Source organism: Physeter macrocephalus, chromosome 7 (assembly GCF_002837175.3).
Source record: "Physeter macrocephalus isolate SW-GA chromosome 7, ASM283717v5, whole genome shotgun sequence".
In the NCBI taxonomy this organism is placed as follows: domain Eukaryota; kingdom Metazoa; phylum Chordata; class Mammalia; order Artiodactyla; family Physeteridae; genus Physeter; species Physeter macrocephalus.
The window spans coordinates 127,355,426-127,373,722 of NC_041220.1; the positions used below are offsets into that span (position 1 = coordinate 127,355,426).

At 35.5% G+C, this 18,297-nt stretch overlaps 1 protein-coding gene across 20 annotated transcripts in view; it reads left to right on the forward strand.

Annotated features, from left to right (window-relative positions):
• The window catches only part of LOC114486617 (uncharacterized), a 323,771-nt gene that overhangs the window by 254,298 nt on the left and 51,176 nt on the right, over nt 1-18,297 (forward strand). For 19 of the 20 annotated variants that reach the window (XR_008617884.1, XR_008617910.1, XR_008617908.1 and 16 more), the window contains one exon: nt 16,414-16,481. The exons of the other annotated variant lie outside the window; for it this stretch is intronic. The gene's annotated coding sequence lies outside the window, so the exon portion shown is untranslated. The remainder of the gene's footprint in view (nt 1-16,413; nt 16,482-18,297) is intronic. 20 annotated transcript variants of the gene reach the window in all.

An 18,297-nucleotide genomic window follows, 5' to 3' on the forward strand; every position in this document is an offset into this window, starting at 1 on the left:
GCTTTCAAAACTGCTGAGCTTTGGTTAAGTCTAGATTATAGCAATGTGAATTATGATGTGTTTTATCTTATATTTACGTTATCAAAACCATACTGGATTAGCCTGCAGGAAATCTGGTCAATTTTCATGATAAATTGACTTGGCCATATAATGCATAATTCAGCTGAACAGCTGTACAGTCTGGTATGCTCTCTGAGGGATGTAACTTTACTGCTTTACTTGTAGGTTTGCAAGTCAAGGAAGTCTACCTCGCTGTTTGATTTACATCTCAGAAACATATAAATATGTGCCTACTAATGTTTAACATAAAACCAAATTATGTATTTTATTGTAAACATTGCATGTATTTTTTTTTCTAAAGTTCACATGCCAGGTTTTGAAGAGTCACACGAAACTTTTGTGGAAGTTTTTTATTTTACATCACTCTTGTAATAGAGCCCTTATTTAGAAAAATCCCATTTTCTTTTGGTCATAGTTCAAATAAACGTGTTCCTTAGTTGGTATCTAAAGTAGGTGTTGAGTTTTTTATTATGAAGAGGCTGGATGGCATAGCGGCTTAGAGCATGTGTATTGAAGTCATAGGCTATAAGTATTGCTTATCTGTTTTCATAATTGCCCGAGGCTGTAACATGAACAAAACCAATATATACAAATGTATGTTTTCTATCATCCCTATCTGTGACTGAGATAGAACAACAGGGGAATGTAGAAATCACTCTAGCATGAATCCAATCCCAGTGAAGCTACCATTCTGGTTTAACTTAGAAACAGAATACATACATAGCAATAAGGACAAAGGGTTAATTTGAGTCTTGCGACAATAGAGAAGTGAGTTTGTGACAATAGACAAGTGACTATGAAGCCGTATGGAAGCAGTTTGATGACAGGACTGATTCCTAGAGCTAAGATAGGTGTGTTAAGCGTGTGTGGGTGTCGGGGGTTGTTCCATAAACCTTAGAAAAGAACACCTCTTAGCCATGAACAGCCCAGGGCATTCTGTGAACTGGAAAAGCCCTGCATCGGTATAGTTCCAGTGTGGAGCCTATCTGTTCCACAGTCATTGAAATAAAATTTCTTCATCAAGCTTCAGCCTCCTTTCCTTTAGAAAGGAGGAAAAGTAGTGTTTCCAGATGTTGGAAAAATATCATTTTAGGCAGAACATTTAGCAAACGAGTTTTTACTGTAGTTGTGCTTACTTTTGAGGAAGTTCAGAAATTTCAACTTAAATTGTAGATGTGAAGTCCATCTTGAAATTTGATTTCAGGTGAGTATTACTTTCTATTTAATTTCCTCCTTTAAAGGACAGGTGACATAGAAATACACTCCTAAACCAGCTGGTATATTTCAGAGACAGTGTTGGACACAGAGCAAGCTAGTTGCTAAATACTGTCAAATTCTTGCTTCTACTGTTTTGCCATTCATGGCAATTGTCATTATTCACAATCATCAGAAATAATGAATGGAAATTAAGATGAAAGTAATACTGTATTTTATTCCTTATTAAAATACCGGGTAATTATTTGACAGGGAGAAATTTGTATAAATTAAATGTCAATTATACTTTCAAGATTTTATACAGATGCTTACTATTACATAATCATTTCTGTGGATGGGAACAAGTTAAGGTTACTGGGTAAATACCAAGTAAAGATCATAGTAAATGCTGCAGAACTATTTTATTCATTTAACAATATTATAGATAGATAGCTGAAACCCAAATTTTGGTGTGCTAAATATCTTTTAAGGATTATGATACCATTAGAACATAATCTGTAAACTATCTTTCTAAATTTCACCAATATTTCAAAGTTTTCAAGTGGATTAATTTTATGAATTCACGATTGTTTTATTTATCTAGCACGATTTTTAAATGTAGATAATTTACTAAAATGTAATTAATGATTTTCAGTAATCTGTAATTCAGGCATTTTGGTACATACTTTCTCTATTTCTCCCAATACTCTAAAACTGAGGAAACTACAGAAGATTACTACCCATTCATGCAGAAAGACCCAAGCTGGAAAATTAACAGCACAGCTGGAAAGGCTAATGAACTTAGCATTTAAAATGCTTATAGAAGCTCACAATCTATCCCTAGATCCCAGAGGTGGCTCTTTTGATATAATCAACCCAATTATGAACTTCAGAACCATTTAAATATCACATGGGTGATATGTTCATCCATACTGCAACTTGCAGATCTTTCTCATGATTGTCTCTCACCAGTCATCGTTTGCTTCTGACAAACTGCATTTCTTATACTCTCTTTCAAAAGACAAGTTGCTAATTGACCAGTAAGGTAGTTGGCCCGGGTTAGAACTCTGTTATTGAATTCCTGTAGTGGGAGTGAAAACAAAAATACTGATGGATACCCATGTTATGCCTACAATTAACAGAGTAAACATCTTAAGAGGCATAGAAGACACAAACAGATGTTCTAATTGCATGTCTGTGAGAAACTGATGTTTACTAGTTCCACTCTGGCTTGGCCTTTGAGACCTCAGGAAGTTTCCCTCCCAGTGGGGATTTCAGTGATTTATTGATTTCAGTACAATGAATATTTCAGAAACTAGCAGGATTTTTAAGAGGTTAAATACATCCTTACAAAGGTTAGCATTAATTCATGCTTGAAGGGAATGCTTACTCTGTTTTAACTAGGGTAAGAATGGTCACATTTGCCACATTCTTGCCTAAGTGGGAAGAAACATGGACAGGGTAACGGAAGGGATTTCTTAATAGAGAATGTGGAAATAAAACATTAGCACATTATTTCTTTTCCCCTAAGCTGAACAAAAATGAGGGACGTATGAATAATAGCAAACTCCTGAAAATTCCTGGTTGAAACACTGATTAGCCTTCTTTTTTTTATAATTAATTTTTATTGGAGTATAATTGCTTTACAATGTTGTGCTACTTTCTACTGTATAGCAAAGTGAATCAGCCATATATATATATATACATATATATGTGTATATATATATATATATATATATAAAATCTCCCCTCTTTTTTGGATTTCCTTCCCATTTAGGTCACCACAGAGTAGAGTTCCCTGTGCTATACAGTAGGATCTCATTAGTTATCGATTTTGCACATAGTACCAATAGTGTATATACGTCTATCCCGATCTCCCAATTCATCCCACCCCTCCACGTTTTCCTCTTGGTATCTGTACATTTGTTCCTTACATCTGTGTCTCTATTTCTGCTTTGCAAATAAGATCATCTATATCATTTTTCTAGATTTCACATGTATGCGTTAATATACAATATTTGTTTTTCTCTTTCTAACCTACATCACTCTGTATGACAGTCTCTAGGTCCATCCATGTCTCTACAAATGACCCAATTTCGTTCCTTTTTATGGCTGAGTACTATTCCATTGTATATATGTACAAATCTGCTCAACCCAGACTGGATTATGATGATCTGTCCCTCCCTTAACTTCCAAAAGCAAAAGTAGATCCTCTCAGAGTCTCAAATTATCTCACAATTTTTCATACACAATATCTGACATTCAATAAGCAAATTACAAACATCCTAGGAGATGTGAAGGGCCAAAAACCAAGAGAAAACATAGACATAGAAACAAATACAAGGAGATGCCAATATTGGAATTATCAGATAGGCTTTCAAGATAACTGTGAGTAATATGTCCAAGAAAATGAAGGACATAAGGAAATCCAAAAAGGAGGGGATATATATATATATATATATATGGCTGATTCACTTTGCTATACAGTAGAAAGTAGCACAACATTGTAAAGCAATTATACTCCAATAAAAATTAATTATAAAAAAAAGAAGGCTAATCAGTGTTTCAACCAGGAATTTTCAGGAGTTTGCTATTATTCATACGTCCCTCATTTTTGTTCAGCTTAGGGGAAAAGAAATAATGTGCTAATGTTTTATTTCCACATTCTCTATTAAGAAATCCCTTCCGTTACCCTGTCCATGTTTCTTCCCACTTAGGCAAGAATGTGGCAAATGTGACCATTCTTACCCTAGTTAAAACAGAGTAAGCATTCCCTTCAAGCATGAATTAATGCTAACCTTTGTAAGGATGTATTTAACCTCTTAAAAATCCTGCTAGTTTCTGAAATATTCATTGTACTGAAATCAATAAATCACTGAAATCCCCACTGGGAGGGAAACTTCCTGAGGTCTCAAAGGCCAAGCCAGAGTGGAACTAGTAAACATCAGTTTCTCACAGACATGCAATTAGAACATCTGTTTGTGTCTTCTATGCCTCTTAAGATGTTTACTCTGTTAATTGTAGGCATAACATGGGTATCCATCAGTATTTTTGTTTTCACTCCCACTACAGGAATTCAATAACAGAGTTCTAACCCGGGCCAACTACCTTACTGGTCAATTAGCAACTTGTCTTTTGAAAGAGAGTATAAGAAATGCAGTTTGTCAGAAGCAAACGATGACTGGTGAGAGACAATCATGAGAAAGATCTGCAAGTTGCAGTATGGATGAACATATCACCCATGTGATATTTAAATGGTTCTGAAGTTCATAATTGGGTTGATTATATCAAAAGAGCCACCTCTGGGATCTAGGGATAGATTGTGAGCTTCTATAAGCATTTTAAATGCTAAGTTCATTAGCCTTTCCAGCTGTGCTGTTAATTTTCCAGCTTGGGTCTTTCTGCATGAATGGGTAGTAATCTTCTGTAGTTTCCTCAGTTTTAGAGTATTGGGAGAAATAGAGAAAGTATGTACCAAAATGCCTGAATTACAGATTACTGAAAATCATTAATTACATTTTAGTAAATTATCTACATTTAAAAATCGTGCTAGATAAATAAAACAATCGTGAATTCATAAAATTAATCCACTTGAAAACTTTGAAATATTGGTGAAATTTAGAAAGATAGTTTACAGATTATGTTCTAATGGTATCATAATCCTTAAAAGATATTTAGCACACCAAAATTTGGGTTTCAGCTATCTATCTATAATATTGTTAAATGAATAAAATAGTTCTGCAGCATTTACTATGATCTTTACTTGGTATTTACCCAGTAACCTTAACTTGTTCCCATCCACAGAAATGATTATGTAATAGTAAGCATCTGTATAAAATCTTGAAAGTATAATTGACATTTAATTTATACAAATTTCTCCCTGTCAAATAATTACCCGGTATTTTAATAAGGAATAAAATACAGTATTACTTTCATCTTAATTTCCATTCATTATTTCTGATGATTGTGAATAATGACAATTGCCATGAATGGCAAAACAGTAGAAGCAAGAATTTGACAGTATTTAGCAACTAGCTTGCTCTGTGTCCAACACTGTCTCTGAAATATACCAGCTGGTTTAGGAGTGTATTTCTATGTCACCTGTCCTTTAAAGGAGGAAATTAAATAGAAAGTAATACTCACCTGAAATCAAATTTCAAGATGGACTTCACATCTACAATTTAAGTTGAAATTTCTGAACTTCCTCAAAAGTAAGCACAACTACAGTAAAAACTCGTTTGCTAAATGTTCTGCCTAAAATGATATTTTTCCAACATCTGGAAACACTACTTTTCCTCCTTTCTAAAGGAAAGGAGGCTGAAGCTTGATGAAGAAATTTTATTTCAATGACTGTGGAACAGATAGGCTCCACACTGGAACTATACCGATGCAGGGCTTTTCCAGTTCACAGAATGCCCTGGGCTGTTCATGGCTAAGAGGTGTTCTTTTCTAAGGTTTATGGAACAACCCCCGACACCCACACACGCTTAACACACCTATCTTAGCTCTAGGAATCAGTCCTGTCATCAAACTGCTTCCATACGGCTTCATAGTCACTTGTCTATTGTCACAAACTCACTTCTCTATTGTCGCAAGACTCAAATTAACCCTTTGTCCTTATTGCTATGTATGTATTCTGTTTCTAAGTTAAACCAGAATGGTAGCTTCACTGGGATTGGATTCATGCTAGAGTGATTTCTACATTCCCCTGTTGTTCTATCTCAGTCACAGATAGGGATGATAGAAAACATACATTTGTATATATTGGTTTTGTTCATGTTACAGCCTCGGGCAATTATGAAAACAGATAAGCAATACTTATAGCCTATGACTTCAATACACATGCTCTAAGCCGCTATGCCATCCAGCCTCTTCATAATAAAAAATTCAACACCTACTTTAGATACCAACTAAGGAACACGTTTATTTGAACTATGACCAAAAGAAAATGGGATTTTTCTAAATAAGGGCTCTATTACAAGAGTGATGTAAAATAAAAAACTTCCACAAAAGTTTCGTGTGACTCTTCAAAACCTGGCATGTGAACTTTAGAAAAAAAAATACATGCAATGTTTACAATAAAATACATAATTTGGTTTTATGTTAAACATTAGTAGGCACATATTTATATGTTTCTGAGATGTAAATCAAACAGCGAGGTAGACTTCCTTGACTTGCAAACCTACAAGTAAAGCAGTAAAGTTACATCCCTCAGAGAGCATACCAGACTGTACAGCTGTTCAGCTGAATTATGCATTATATGGCCAAGTCAATTTATCATGAAAATTGACCAGATTTCCTGCAGGCTAATCCAGTATGGTTTTGATAACGTAAATATAAGATAAAACACATCATAATTCACATTGCTATAATCTAGACTTAACCAAAGCTCAGCAGTTTTGAAAGCATTAATTTATGTAATGATCATTACATCAAAGTCGAGTACCAAGGTGATAATTTAATAAATGATTCACAAAATTTCTAAAACTGTCTCTAAAATAGATAGGGCTAAGTTCTGTGAAATTCACCAAAGTTGGCAACAACAAAAAGAATAGGGATGGGAATAAGGGGAGTGTTGTTTATTCTTTAAATCTTGTACTCCTTACAAAACCGGCAGCTACATAAAATTTCTTTAATCACAGGATAACAAAATGTCAGAATTGCAAAGGAAAGAAATTTATATCTAGTCAGGAACATAATTAAGAAAAACAAGGTGGGTTTTAAGATTATTGTATAAATTTGATGATCATCCACAAAGAAAAGCTCAAATCAAATGCAACCTTGTAGGTCAAATTTTTTTCTTATCAATTATATGTACATTTTTGAAACCCTCTAGCCCAGTTTGTATACCTGTAGTACATAGCAGCCTGGACGGGCTTTATCATAGCACTTCTGCTGCTTACCTTGTCACACACAAAAATTTTCTATTTAATTTCCAGTCTCCTAAATTATACCATAAGTACCTTAAGGACAAAAATCTATCTATCTTACTTTCTCTCTGTTGCTAATATCTAGTATACTGTTGTAGTTCTTTAAATATTTGTTGAATTAAACAAAATTCAGCACGGTAACTTTTAAGCACAAGGGAAATCTGTTTCACTCTGTTTCTGGTATTATACGTTCACACACCAAGGGAAAGCGAGTGTTTATGTGTGTGTATATGGAAGTTATACATACATATTTATATATAATTTGTGTATAACGATATATAGCTGCATATATATCGTTATACACAAATTATATATAAATATGTATGTATAACTTCCATATACACACACATAAACACTCGCTTTCCCTTGGTGTGTGAACGTATAATACCAGAAACAGAGTGAAACAGATTTCCCTTGTGCTTAAAAGTTACCGTGCTGAATTTTGTTTAATTCAACAAATATTTAAAGAACTACAACAGTATACTAGATATTAGCAACAGAGAGAAAGTAAGATAGATAGATTTTTGTCCTTAAGGTACTTATGGTATAATTTAGGAGACTGGAAATTAAATAGAAAATTTTTGTGTGTGACAAGGTAAGCAGCAGAAGTGCTATGATAAAGCCCGTCCAGGCTGCTATGTACTACAGGTATACAAACTGGGCTAGAGGGTTTCAAAAATGTACATATAATTGATAAGAAAAAAATTTGACCTACAAGGTTGCATTTGATTTGAGCTTTTCTTTGTGGATGATCATCAAATTTATACAATAATCTTAAAACCCACCTTGTTTTTCTTAATTATGTTCCTGACTAGATATAAATTTCTTTCCTTTGCAATTCTGACATTTTGTTATCCTGTGATTAAAGAAATTTTATGTAGCTGCCGGTTTTGTAAGGAGTACAAGATTTAAAGAATAAACAACACTCCCCTTATTCCCATCCCTATTCTTTTTGTTGTTGCCAACTTTGGTGAATTTCACAGAACTTAGCCCTATCTATTTTAGAGACAGTTTTAGAAATTTTGTGAATCATTTATTAAATTATCACCTTGGTACTCGACTTTGATGTAATGATCATTACATAAATTAATGCTTTCAAAACTGCTGAGCTTTGGTTAAGTCTAGATTATAGCAATGTGAATTATGATGTGTTTTATCTTATATTTACGTTATCAAAACCATACTGGATTAGCCTGCAGGAAATCTGGTCAATTTTCATGATAAATTGACTTGGCCATATAATGCATAATTCAGCTGAACAGCTGTACAGTCTGGTATGCTCTCTGAGGGATGTAACTTTACTGCTTTACTTGTAGGTTTGCAAGTCAAGGAAGTCTACCTCGCTGTTTGATTTACATCTCAGAAACATATAAATATGTGCCTACTAATGTTTAACATAAAACCAAATTATGTATTTTATTGTAAACATTGCATGTATTTTTTTTTCTAAAGTTCACATGCCAGGTTTTGAAGAGTCACACGAAACTTTTGTGGAAGTTTTTTATTTTACATCACTCTTGTAATAGAGCCCTTATTTAGAAAAATCCCATTTTCTTTTGGTCATAGTTCAAATAAACGTGTTCCTTAGTTGGTATCTAAAGTAGGTGTTGAGTTTTTTATTATGAAGAGGCTGGATGGCATAGCGGCTTAGAGCATGTGTATTGAAGTCATAGGCTATAAGTATTGCTTATCTGTTTTCATAATTGCCCGAGGCTGTAACATGAACAAAACCAATATATACAAATGTATGTTTTCTATCATCCCTATCTGTGACTGAGATAGAACAACAGGGGAATGTAGAAATCACTCTAGCATGAATCCAATCCCAGTGAAGCTACCATTCTGGTTTAACTTAGAAACAGAATACATACATAGCAATAAGGACAAAGGGTTAATTTGAGTCTTGCGACAATAGAGAAGTGAGTTTGTGACAATAGACAAGTGACTATGAAGCCGTATGGAAGCAGTTTGATGACAGGACTGATTCCTAGAGCTAAGATAGGTGTGTTAAGCGTGTGTGGGTGTCGGGGGTTGTTCCATAAACCTTAGAAAAGAACACCTCTTAGCCATGAACAGCCCAGGGCATTCTGTGAACTGGAAAAGCCCTGCATCGGTATAGTTCCAGTGTGGAGCCTATCTGTTCCACAGTCATTGAAATAAAATTTCTTCATCAAGCTTCAGCCTCCTTTCCTTTAGAAAGGAGGAAAAGTAGTGTTTCCAGATGTTGGAAAAATATCATTTTAGGCAGAACATTTAGCAAACGAGTTTTTACTGTAGTTGTGCTTACTTTTGAGGAAGTTCAGAAATTTCAACTTAAATTGTAGATGTGAAGTCCATCTTGAAATTTGATTTCAGGTGAGTATTACTTTCTATTTAATTTCCTCCTTTAAAGGACAGGTGACATAGAAATACACTCCTAAACCAGCTGGTATATTTCAGAGACAGTGTTGGACACAGAGCAAGCTAGTTGCTAAATACTGTCAAATTCTTGCTTCTACTGTTTTGCCATTCATGGCAATTGTCATTATTCACAATCATCAGAAATAATGAATGGAAATTAAGATGAAAGTAATACTGTATTTTATTCCTTATTAAAATACCGGGTAATTATTTGACAGGGAGAAATTTGTATAAATTAAATGTCAATTATACTTTCAAGATTTTATACAGATGCTTACTATTACATAATCATTTCTGTGGATGGGAACAAGTTAAGGTTACTGGGTAAATACCAAGTAAAGATCATAGTAAATGCTGCAGAACTATTTTATTCATTTAACAATATTATAGATAGATAGCTGAAACCCAAATTTTGGTGTGCTAAATATCTTTTAAGGATTATGATACCATTAGAACATAATCTGTAAACTATCTTTCTAAATTTCACCAATATTTCAAAGTTTTCAAGTGGATTAATTTTATGAATTCACGATTGTTTTATTTATCTAGCACGATTTTTAAATGTAGATAATTTACTAAAATGTAATTAATGATTTTCAGTAATCTGTAATTCAGGCATTTTGGTACATACTTTCTCTATTTCTCCCAATACTCTAAAACTGAGGAAACTACAGAAGATTACTACCCATTCATGCAGAAAGACCCAAGCTGGAAAATTAACAGCACAGCTGGAAAGGCTAATGAACTTAGCATTTAAAATGCTTATAGAAGCTCACAATCTATCCCTAGATCCCAGAGGTGGCTCTTTTGATATAATCAACCCAATTATGAACTTCAGAACCATTTAAATATCACATGGGTGATATGTTCATCCATACTGCAACTTGCAGATCTTTCTCATGATTGTCTCTCACCAGTCATCGTTTGCTTCTGACAAACTGCATTTCTTATACTCTCTTTCAAAAGACAAGTTGCTAATTGACCAGTAAGGTAGTTGGCCCGGGTTAGAACTCTGTTATTGAATTCCTGTAGTGGGAGTGAAAACAAAAATACTGATGGATACCCATGTTATGCCTACAATTAACAGAGTAAACATCTTAAGAGGCATAGAAGACACAAACAGATGTTCTAATTGCATGTCTGTGAGAAACTGATGTTTACTAGTTCCACTCTGGCTTGGCCTTTGAGACCTCAGGAAGTTTCCCTCCCAGTGGGGATTTCAGTGATTTATTGATTTCAGTACAATGAATATTTCAGAAACTAGCAGGATTTTTAAGAGGTTAAATACATCCTTACAAAGGTTAGCATTAATTCATGCTTGAAGGGAATGCTTACTCTGTTTTAACTAGGGTAAGAATGGTCACATTTGCCACATTCTTGCCTAAGTGGGAAGAAACATGGACAGGGTAACGGAAGGGATTTCTTAATAGAGAATGTGGAAATAAAACATTAGCACATTATTTCTTTTCCCCTAAGCTGAACAAAAATGAGGGACGTATGAATAATAGCAAACTCCTGAAAATTCCTGGTTGAAACACTGATTAGCCTTCTTTTTTTTATAATTAATTTTTATTGGAGTATAATTGCTTTACAATGTTGTGCTACTTTCTACTGTATAGCAAAGTGAATCAGCCATATATATATATATACATATATATGTGTATATATATATATATATATATATAAAATCTCCCCTCTTTTTTGGATTTCCTTCCCATTTAGGTCACCACAGAGTAGAGTTCCCTGTGCTATACAGTAGGATCTCATTAGTTATCGATTTTGCACATAGTACCAATAGTGTATATACGTCTATCCCGATCTCCCAATTCATCCCACCCCTCCACGTTTTCCTCTTGGTATCTGTACATTTGTTCCTTACATCTGTGTCTCTATTTCTGCTTTGCAAATAAGATCATCTATATCATTTTTCTAGATTTCACATGTATGCGTTAATATACAATATTTGTTTTTCTCTTTCTAACCTACATCACTCTGTATGACAGTCTCTAGGTCCATCCATGTCTCTACAAATGACCCAATTTCCAGAATTCAAAAAGACACATGCACCACAATGTTCACTGAAGCACTATTTACAATAGCCAGGACATGGAAGCAACTTAAATGTCCATCAACAGAGGAATGGATAAACAAGATGTGGTACATATATACAGTGGAATATTACTCATCTGTAAAAAGGAACAGAATTGGGTCATTTGTAGAAACACTGATTAGCCTTGATCAAAACAGTAAAGATATAGACTTGTATTTGAGACACTCAGAGCTGAATACTGTAATAAGGCTCAGAAACCTGAAAGGTATTTAAGTGCTTAGGAAATGCTCAATTTACCATTTACCTTCTTCTTATAAATATTTTCTGTTGTAATTATTTGGCCAGTGTTTACCAGAAAGAGTCTAAAAGTAATTGATGGGTACTTTGTACTTTTGTGCTTTCTTTCTTCTTAGTCACATCATGGATGTTGATAAACTGATATGTCTTCCTTGGTATTAATAACAATACTCAATACTTATCCAGAATCATGCCAGATACTGTGTAAATGCTTTAAACAAATTATCTCATTAAAAGAATGCCATTACAACCTACACAGGGTACTTGTGATTTAGTGAGGTGATATATATATGGTGCCTGATGTGAACAAAGTGTGGTGGACAGTTTTGTTTTCCTTTGGGCACCCAAACGTTGTTTATCCTCAGCCCACTCAGCTTAGATGGGGTTTGCCTTAATCTCCAACTCCAGAGATAGTGCCATAACCCTGGTCACATGGATTGGTTCAAAGGAAGACATGTGACCTGGATGGACCAATCCATGCCTTCTCTGAGACTTTGGCTAGAAATATCAGGAAGAGGCCTTCTGAGATGATGCGTGCCAAAGGCCCTATAAACACTGAGCTGTTGTTGCCACCTGGTGGGAAAGCACTTTCCTGAGAATGAAGCCAACCCAGAGGAAGCAGAGCCAAGAGAAGGGGGTTGAAAGAGAGTATTCTGATAATACTGAATTTCTGGATCCTGTCATGCCTTGACTTTTCCAGCTGCATGAACCAATAAATTCTCTTTCTTTCTCTCTCTGGCTTGAGCTAGCTTAAACTGGTTTTGTCACTTGGAAGTGAAATTTCTGTTTCACTTAGTAGGCGTTTTAAAATGGCAAGTCTTTTTTAAAAATTGAAGTATAGTTGATTTACAATACTATATTAGTTTGAGATGTACAGCATAGTGATTCAACATTTTTATAGATTACACTACATTTAAAGTTTTTATAAAATATTGGCTATACTCTCTGTGCTGTACAATATATACTTGTAGCTTATTTATTTTACACATGGTAGTTTGTACCTTTTAATCCCCTACCCTTATCTCACTCCTCCTCCCTTCCCTCTCCCCACTGGTAACCACTAGTTTGTTCTCTGTATCTGTGAGTCTGTTTCTATTTTGTAATGTTCATTTGTTTGTTTTATGGCAAGTCTTGTTTTTATTTAAATGTTCAGTAAGTGATGGAGTGAATAGAAATAATAAATGCTTGTAAAATGAAAAAAAAAAAGAATGCCATTCCATTAGATGAATAAGTATGAAATCACTGATGGACTATTATTTCGTAATAATGCAAACAGTATTTTTATCTTCTTAGCTTCTCTTTTGTGTTCAATTATTGGTTATTTGCCATAAGACCTGGATAAATTTTTTCTTCTTTAGATCAAAAAAATTGCAGAATTTTGTAATGCAACATGCCTTCTGCTTGAGAGTTTGAGTGCTGTAGACCAGCACTGGCCCCATGTGGCTGCTGGACATCTTAAGAGTGGCTGTTCTGAATTGCTGAATTGAAGACTAGGATGCAAAATTTTTAAAATATTACCTTCATGTTTTTATATTGATTATATGTGAAAATGGTAATATTTTTAACATACTGGGTTAAATAGAATATATCATTAAAATTAATTTAATCTGCCTTTTTTCTCTTTTTTTAATATGGTTACTAGAGAGTTTAAATTTCAATAACCAGAATTACTTATCTCTTGGGCTCTGTTACAGTTTCTCAAGTCTCGGAATCAGACTGGTTACCACCAACTTCATTTCCTTTTCCACACTGATTTTTGCATGGTATTTGCTTGTTATCACAGCAACCGTAGAAAACCCATCTTCACAAAAATATGACATCATCAAAAAATGTAATGTGATCTAGCCTTGAAAGTGTGAACTACCTCGATCTAGCATTTCTCATTGTGTCTAATACATGTTTTGCTATAAATTCCTCAGGTGTTTAAAATATCCAGGGTCACCTCTGAATGCTAATTGAGGTTTCCTGGCGTGCTTTGGCACACAGTTTGGGAACCATGAATATAACCCAACCAGAAACATGACAATTTTTGGCTTTGTGCATACCTCACATCTCAGTAGAATTATAAATTGTACAGTGTTATCAGAATACAGAATCAAACTCATCTTTAAGTCTATCCATTCACTTAGTCATTATTTAATCATTCAGGTTTTATTTAAAATGTGCAAAACAGTGAGTACTGGGTGTTGGTGATACAGTGGTGAGAACACAGACAAAATACCTGTCTCATGGAGCTTGCATTCTAGTAAACAGAAACAAGGAAACAGATGAAATAACTCCAAGTAAACAAATAGACAAGGTAATTGCAGGTGGTGACCAGTGCTGTGGAAGAAGTGATCCCACAAAACACAGCTGGGGTGGGAGTGGGGGATGCCGCTTTAGCCGGGGTGGCAGACGAGACAGTTCTGGAGTGACATATGAACAAACACCGAACACGGGGAACAGTCAACCTGGAACAGAATCTGAAAAGAGCATTCCGGAGGAAGCAATAGCAAAGACCTTGAGAGTGGACATAACTTGGGGTGCTGAACGGCAGGAAGGCTGACATTGTGGCTGAGCAAGGGGAAGGCTGAAATGAGAAGCTGGAAGGGTTGACAAGAGCCAGATCTTGCAACATTTTATATGCTATAGTCATTAGTTTCAATTTTTGTTTTCCAAAAGCCAGGCTTAAGGCACCTAGCAAAACGCTTTGCATATAACAGGTGCCAAGTAAATGTTTGTTGCATTAATGCAGATAGATGAATATTGGGTGCCTCAAATGGATACAGGGTCCAGCTTAAAAAATAAAATTAAGAAACCTAGGACACAAAGAACGTTATTGCATCTTTCAGGCCAAGAATATACGTAAGTCAGGTCTTTTTGGCCTGCCCTACTAAAAAAATCAGAATTATTTTTCTAGTTTTAAACTCTTCCTGCTTTGAAGCTGGCCTTTCTTGTCTACCAAAAATTATTCCCTCTTTGATCTTCAATTTCTACTTAGATAAGTCGCAATTCTTGGTAATCCAAGCAGTATGCCTCTTATGGTTTCTAGTTTCTATTGAAATAAAACTATTTCCCTTTCTATTTCTACTTCTTCCTACTCAGCTAAGTTTCTTTTTGATTGATTTGATCTTCTACTCTTTCAGAAAGAGACTTGTTTTTATTCCAGGAAAGATAAATGACCAATTATTTATTTTCTCATTTGAGATTAATCATGATTTACATATATGAGGTTGTGGGGTTTGAGAGGCTCCAGCTGGGGGCCAACCGAGACTGAGATCCTGTTGTCTGGAGAGTTACTTTGATTCCAGGGTATCCTCCGGGTACACTCTCAGGCAGATCATTCCAGAGCCCATGAAAGAGAAAGACAAACCAAAGGTAGGTGCTTGAATCACTATGTTTACTAAATAAATTACAAATATACAGGGATCGCAAAGGAAAAGGGACTGGTTAAATGGACACACGTGGAATAGGGAGCAGGCAGATGGAAGGCGCATCCTGCCCAAGTCCTGGGTTATGTCATGTTCACAGGCTGTGGCCCTCCCCACTGGGAGTGTGGTTATAGCAGCTGTGGTAGCCAGACTAGCCCCCCAAAATCTTGATGCACTAATTCGAGAAGCTGCCAATATGTTGTCTTACATAGCAAAAGGGATTTTGCAGCTGTGACTGTGTTAAGGACCTTGAGGTGGGGAGATGATACTGGATTATTTAGATGAATCTAATCTGATCAAACGTGTGCTTAAACATTGGAGTACATTTCCGGGCTATAGTCAGGGCAGAGGTGAGGATGAATGTAGGGTCATAAAGGTGTGATTGTTGCGGACTTGGAAGATGAAGCAAGGGACCACTGGGTACAGAATGCCAGTGGACTCTAGGAGCTAGAAAAGGCAAGAAAATGGCTTCTCCTGTAAAGCCTTCAGAAAGCAAAGCAGCCCAGCTGACACCGTGATTTTTGCCCAGTGAAATTCACGTCCGACTTGCAACCCACAGTACTGTAAGATAATTAATTATTGTGGTTTAAGTCACTACGTTCGGGGCAGTTTGTTACGGCAGCCATCGGAAACTAATCTAGGAAGCGAAGCAAGGGGCCTTGGCAACTGAAAGGTGCCTTCAGCCAACGCACGCTTTTCTATCAGAGAGATGCAAGAGCTGGGGATCCGGCCAGCATCTGGCCATGGGTGTGGCTCACTGCGCATCTGTAGCTTTTACCTGCATTCCACAAGTAGAGCACATCTGGGGAATGAATGGGTGGCTGCACCCATGATACCATAGCTGTCACCGAGGCAGCATGAGCTGTACCTTATGAATATTTAGGGCTTTCTTGGTCTTTCCATGCCTTTCTATCTCAAAATAAAACTCTTATTTGTTTCATTGTTTTTATTCATATTAAACACCATATATTCCATTTATGCAGCCCATATGTAATATGCTTTACTGACTGACTGACTTTCTGACGTTTCTTATGAGTTTTATCCATTCCAGTGTTTTTCTTGACTTCTATAGCAGAACTGAATACTCCCAAACAGAGCAGCAAACACGTTAAGAATCCTACAAAGAGCAATCCTCCACAGGTATGAATAAGTTGGATGTGTTCAGTTGTGTGCCTTCTGTTGAATATGTACAAGGATGACTTATTATCTTGATGAGCCTCACTTTTCCCTCCCACCCCCAGTGGACCTGAGGAGGATGTCTTGAGAATTTTCCAGCACTTCAGGCTAGACAGACTCAAAATAGATGTGTAGGCTTTTTCTATTAGTGGAGAACTTGTAAATTCCCTGTTTACAGCCTGAAAGTGAAGCAGACTGTTTAGTTATGGCAACACATTGGTGAAGGCTTTGTGTGCAAGGGCAAACTACATCTGTAAACCTTGGTTACACATAATGTACAGAGAAAAGAAATCAATTTGCACACTTGAGGGATCACACACTATGATAATTGTAAGAGAAGTCACACAGTTTAAGAACTGTATTTGGCTTGTGTTTCAAGTTTCAAATATTAAAAAATAAACGATAGATCATTAATTATGTTTTCAAAGTAATGAGAGATCAAGGAGGCTATTGTCTGTTTAACTAGTTCAGAAAAATGTGGTTTTTGATAAAATTTTGAACTCAAAATTAGAGGCCAGGCTACTTTGGCTATGTTTTCACAAACCCTGCTAATAAGTGATTGGGTCTGTCTTTGCCTTTCCTCGCTTGAAAATTGCGTACAGTGGTTGAAGATGGCCTGAAAGATGAAGTATTTTCCTGATATGGAAAATCAGTTAATGTTCTCTTGGATCAAAATATTTATGGTAATACAAGTGAAGCCAGGTTCCTTGTTTCAGGAATCCTTGGCTAGTAAGAAGTACAGCCCATTTCTGAAGGGTAAAACTCACTTGTGTTAGCTGAATTTAATTCATTGATTCCATATTTTCATTTAGAAGTTCCTTTTTTTTCTTAATTTGTATTTGAAGAGTGAAAAAGCATTATTAATATTTAGTTATCTTAACAAGGCTTTCTATCCTAATACAGAAAATGGCTTATTAGGCTCTCTTCAATTATATGGGAACTATTAAGTCAATTTTTTCTAAAAGTTAGTCTCTAACTAGAAGTTTTGTTAAAGAATTGATCAGTGGCCACTATAGTAAAATTGTTTTCTTTGGGCTGGAAAAAATCAGTTAAACGGTTCAATTTTATAGGAAGAAAGCAGTTTTTAAGCAAATGTCATGATAATTGAACTGGAGAGGTACTAATTTGATTCATATTTATTATTACCATCCAAGTGGCCACTATTTGCCACTCTGTTACAATGGGGGCTTAACACTGAGTTTTCTGTTCATTTTGTCACCAGGTTGTAATTTTCTTGGAGATCAGTCCTCAGAGAATTAAATAAAGGCCATTTTAGCAATTAGTCCGTGAAGGTGATAAAATTGTCTTATGGCCCATTAGTTACACTTTGATGTCCAGCATCTATTAAATAAACCAAGGTTTAGGCAGCAGGGAAGAATGTAATGGAGACTTCATGGCTACTAAGAATTACAAAAGATGACAAAAATGCGTAATAAGGTTTTCTAATAACAGTAGTAACACAAAATCTGAAAATTATTTTAAAATGTCATTTAAGCACGTTTTATTATGAGAAGATGTGGGAAATAGGAAGGAACAGATTGAATTTTAACTCATGGTAAAATCAGTGATGCAGCATGCACGTGTGCCCGCCCGCACTCCAAATAACCACCGCCCATGACCAAATACAGTACAAATATCTCTGTATCACTATCATGTTAGAGACTAGATAAAAAATTTTAATTTTTTTAATTTTTTTTTTTTTTTTTTTTGCAGTACGCGTGCCTCTCACTGTTGTGGCCTCTCCCGTTGCGGAGCACAGGCTCCGGACGCGCAGGCTCAG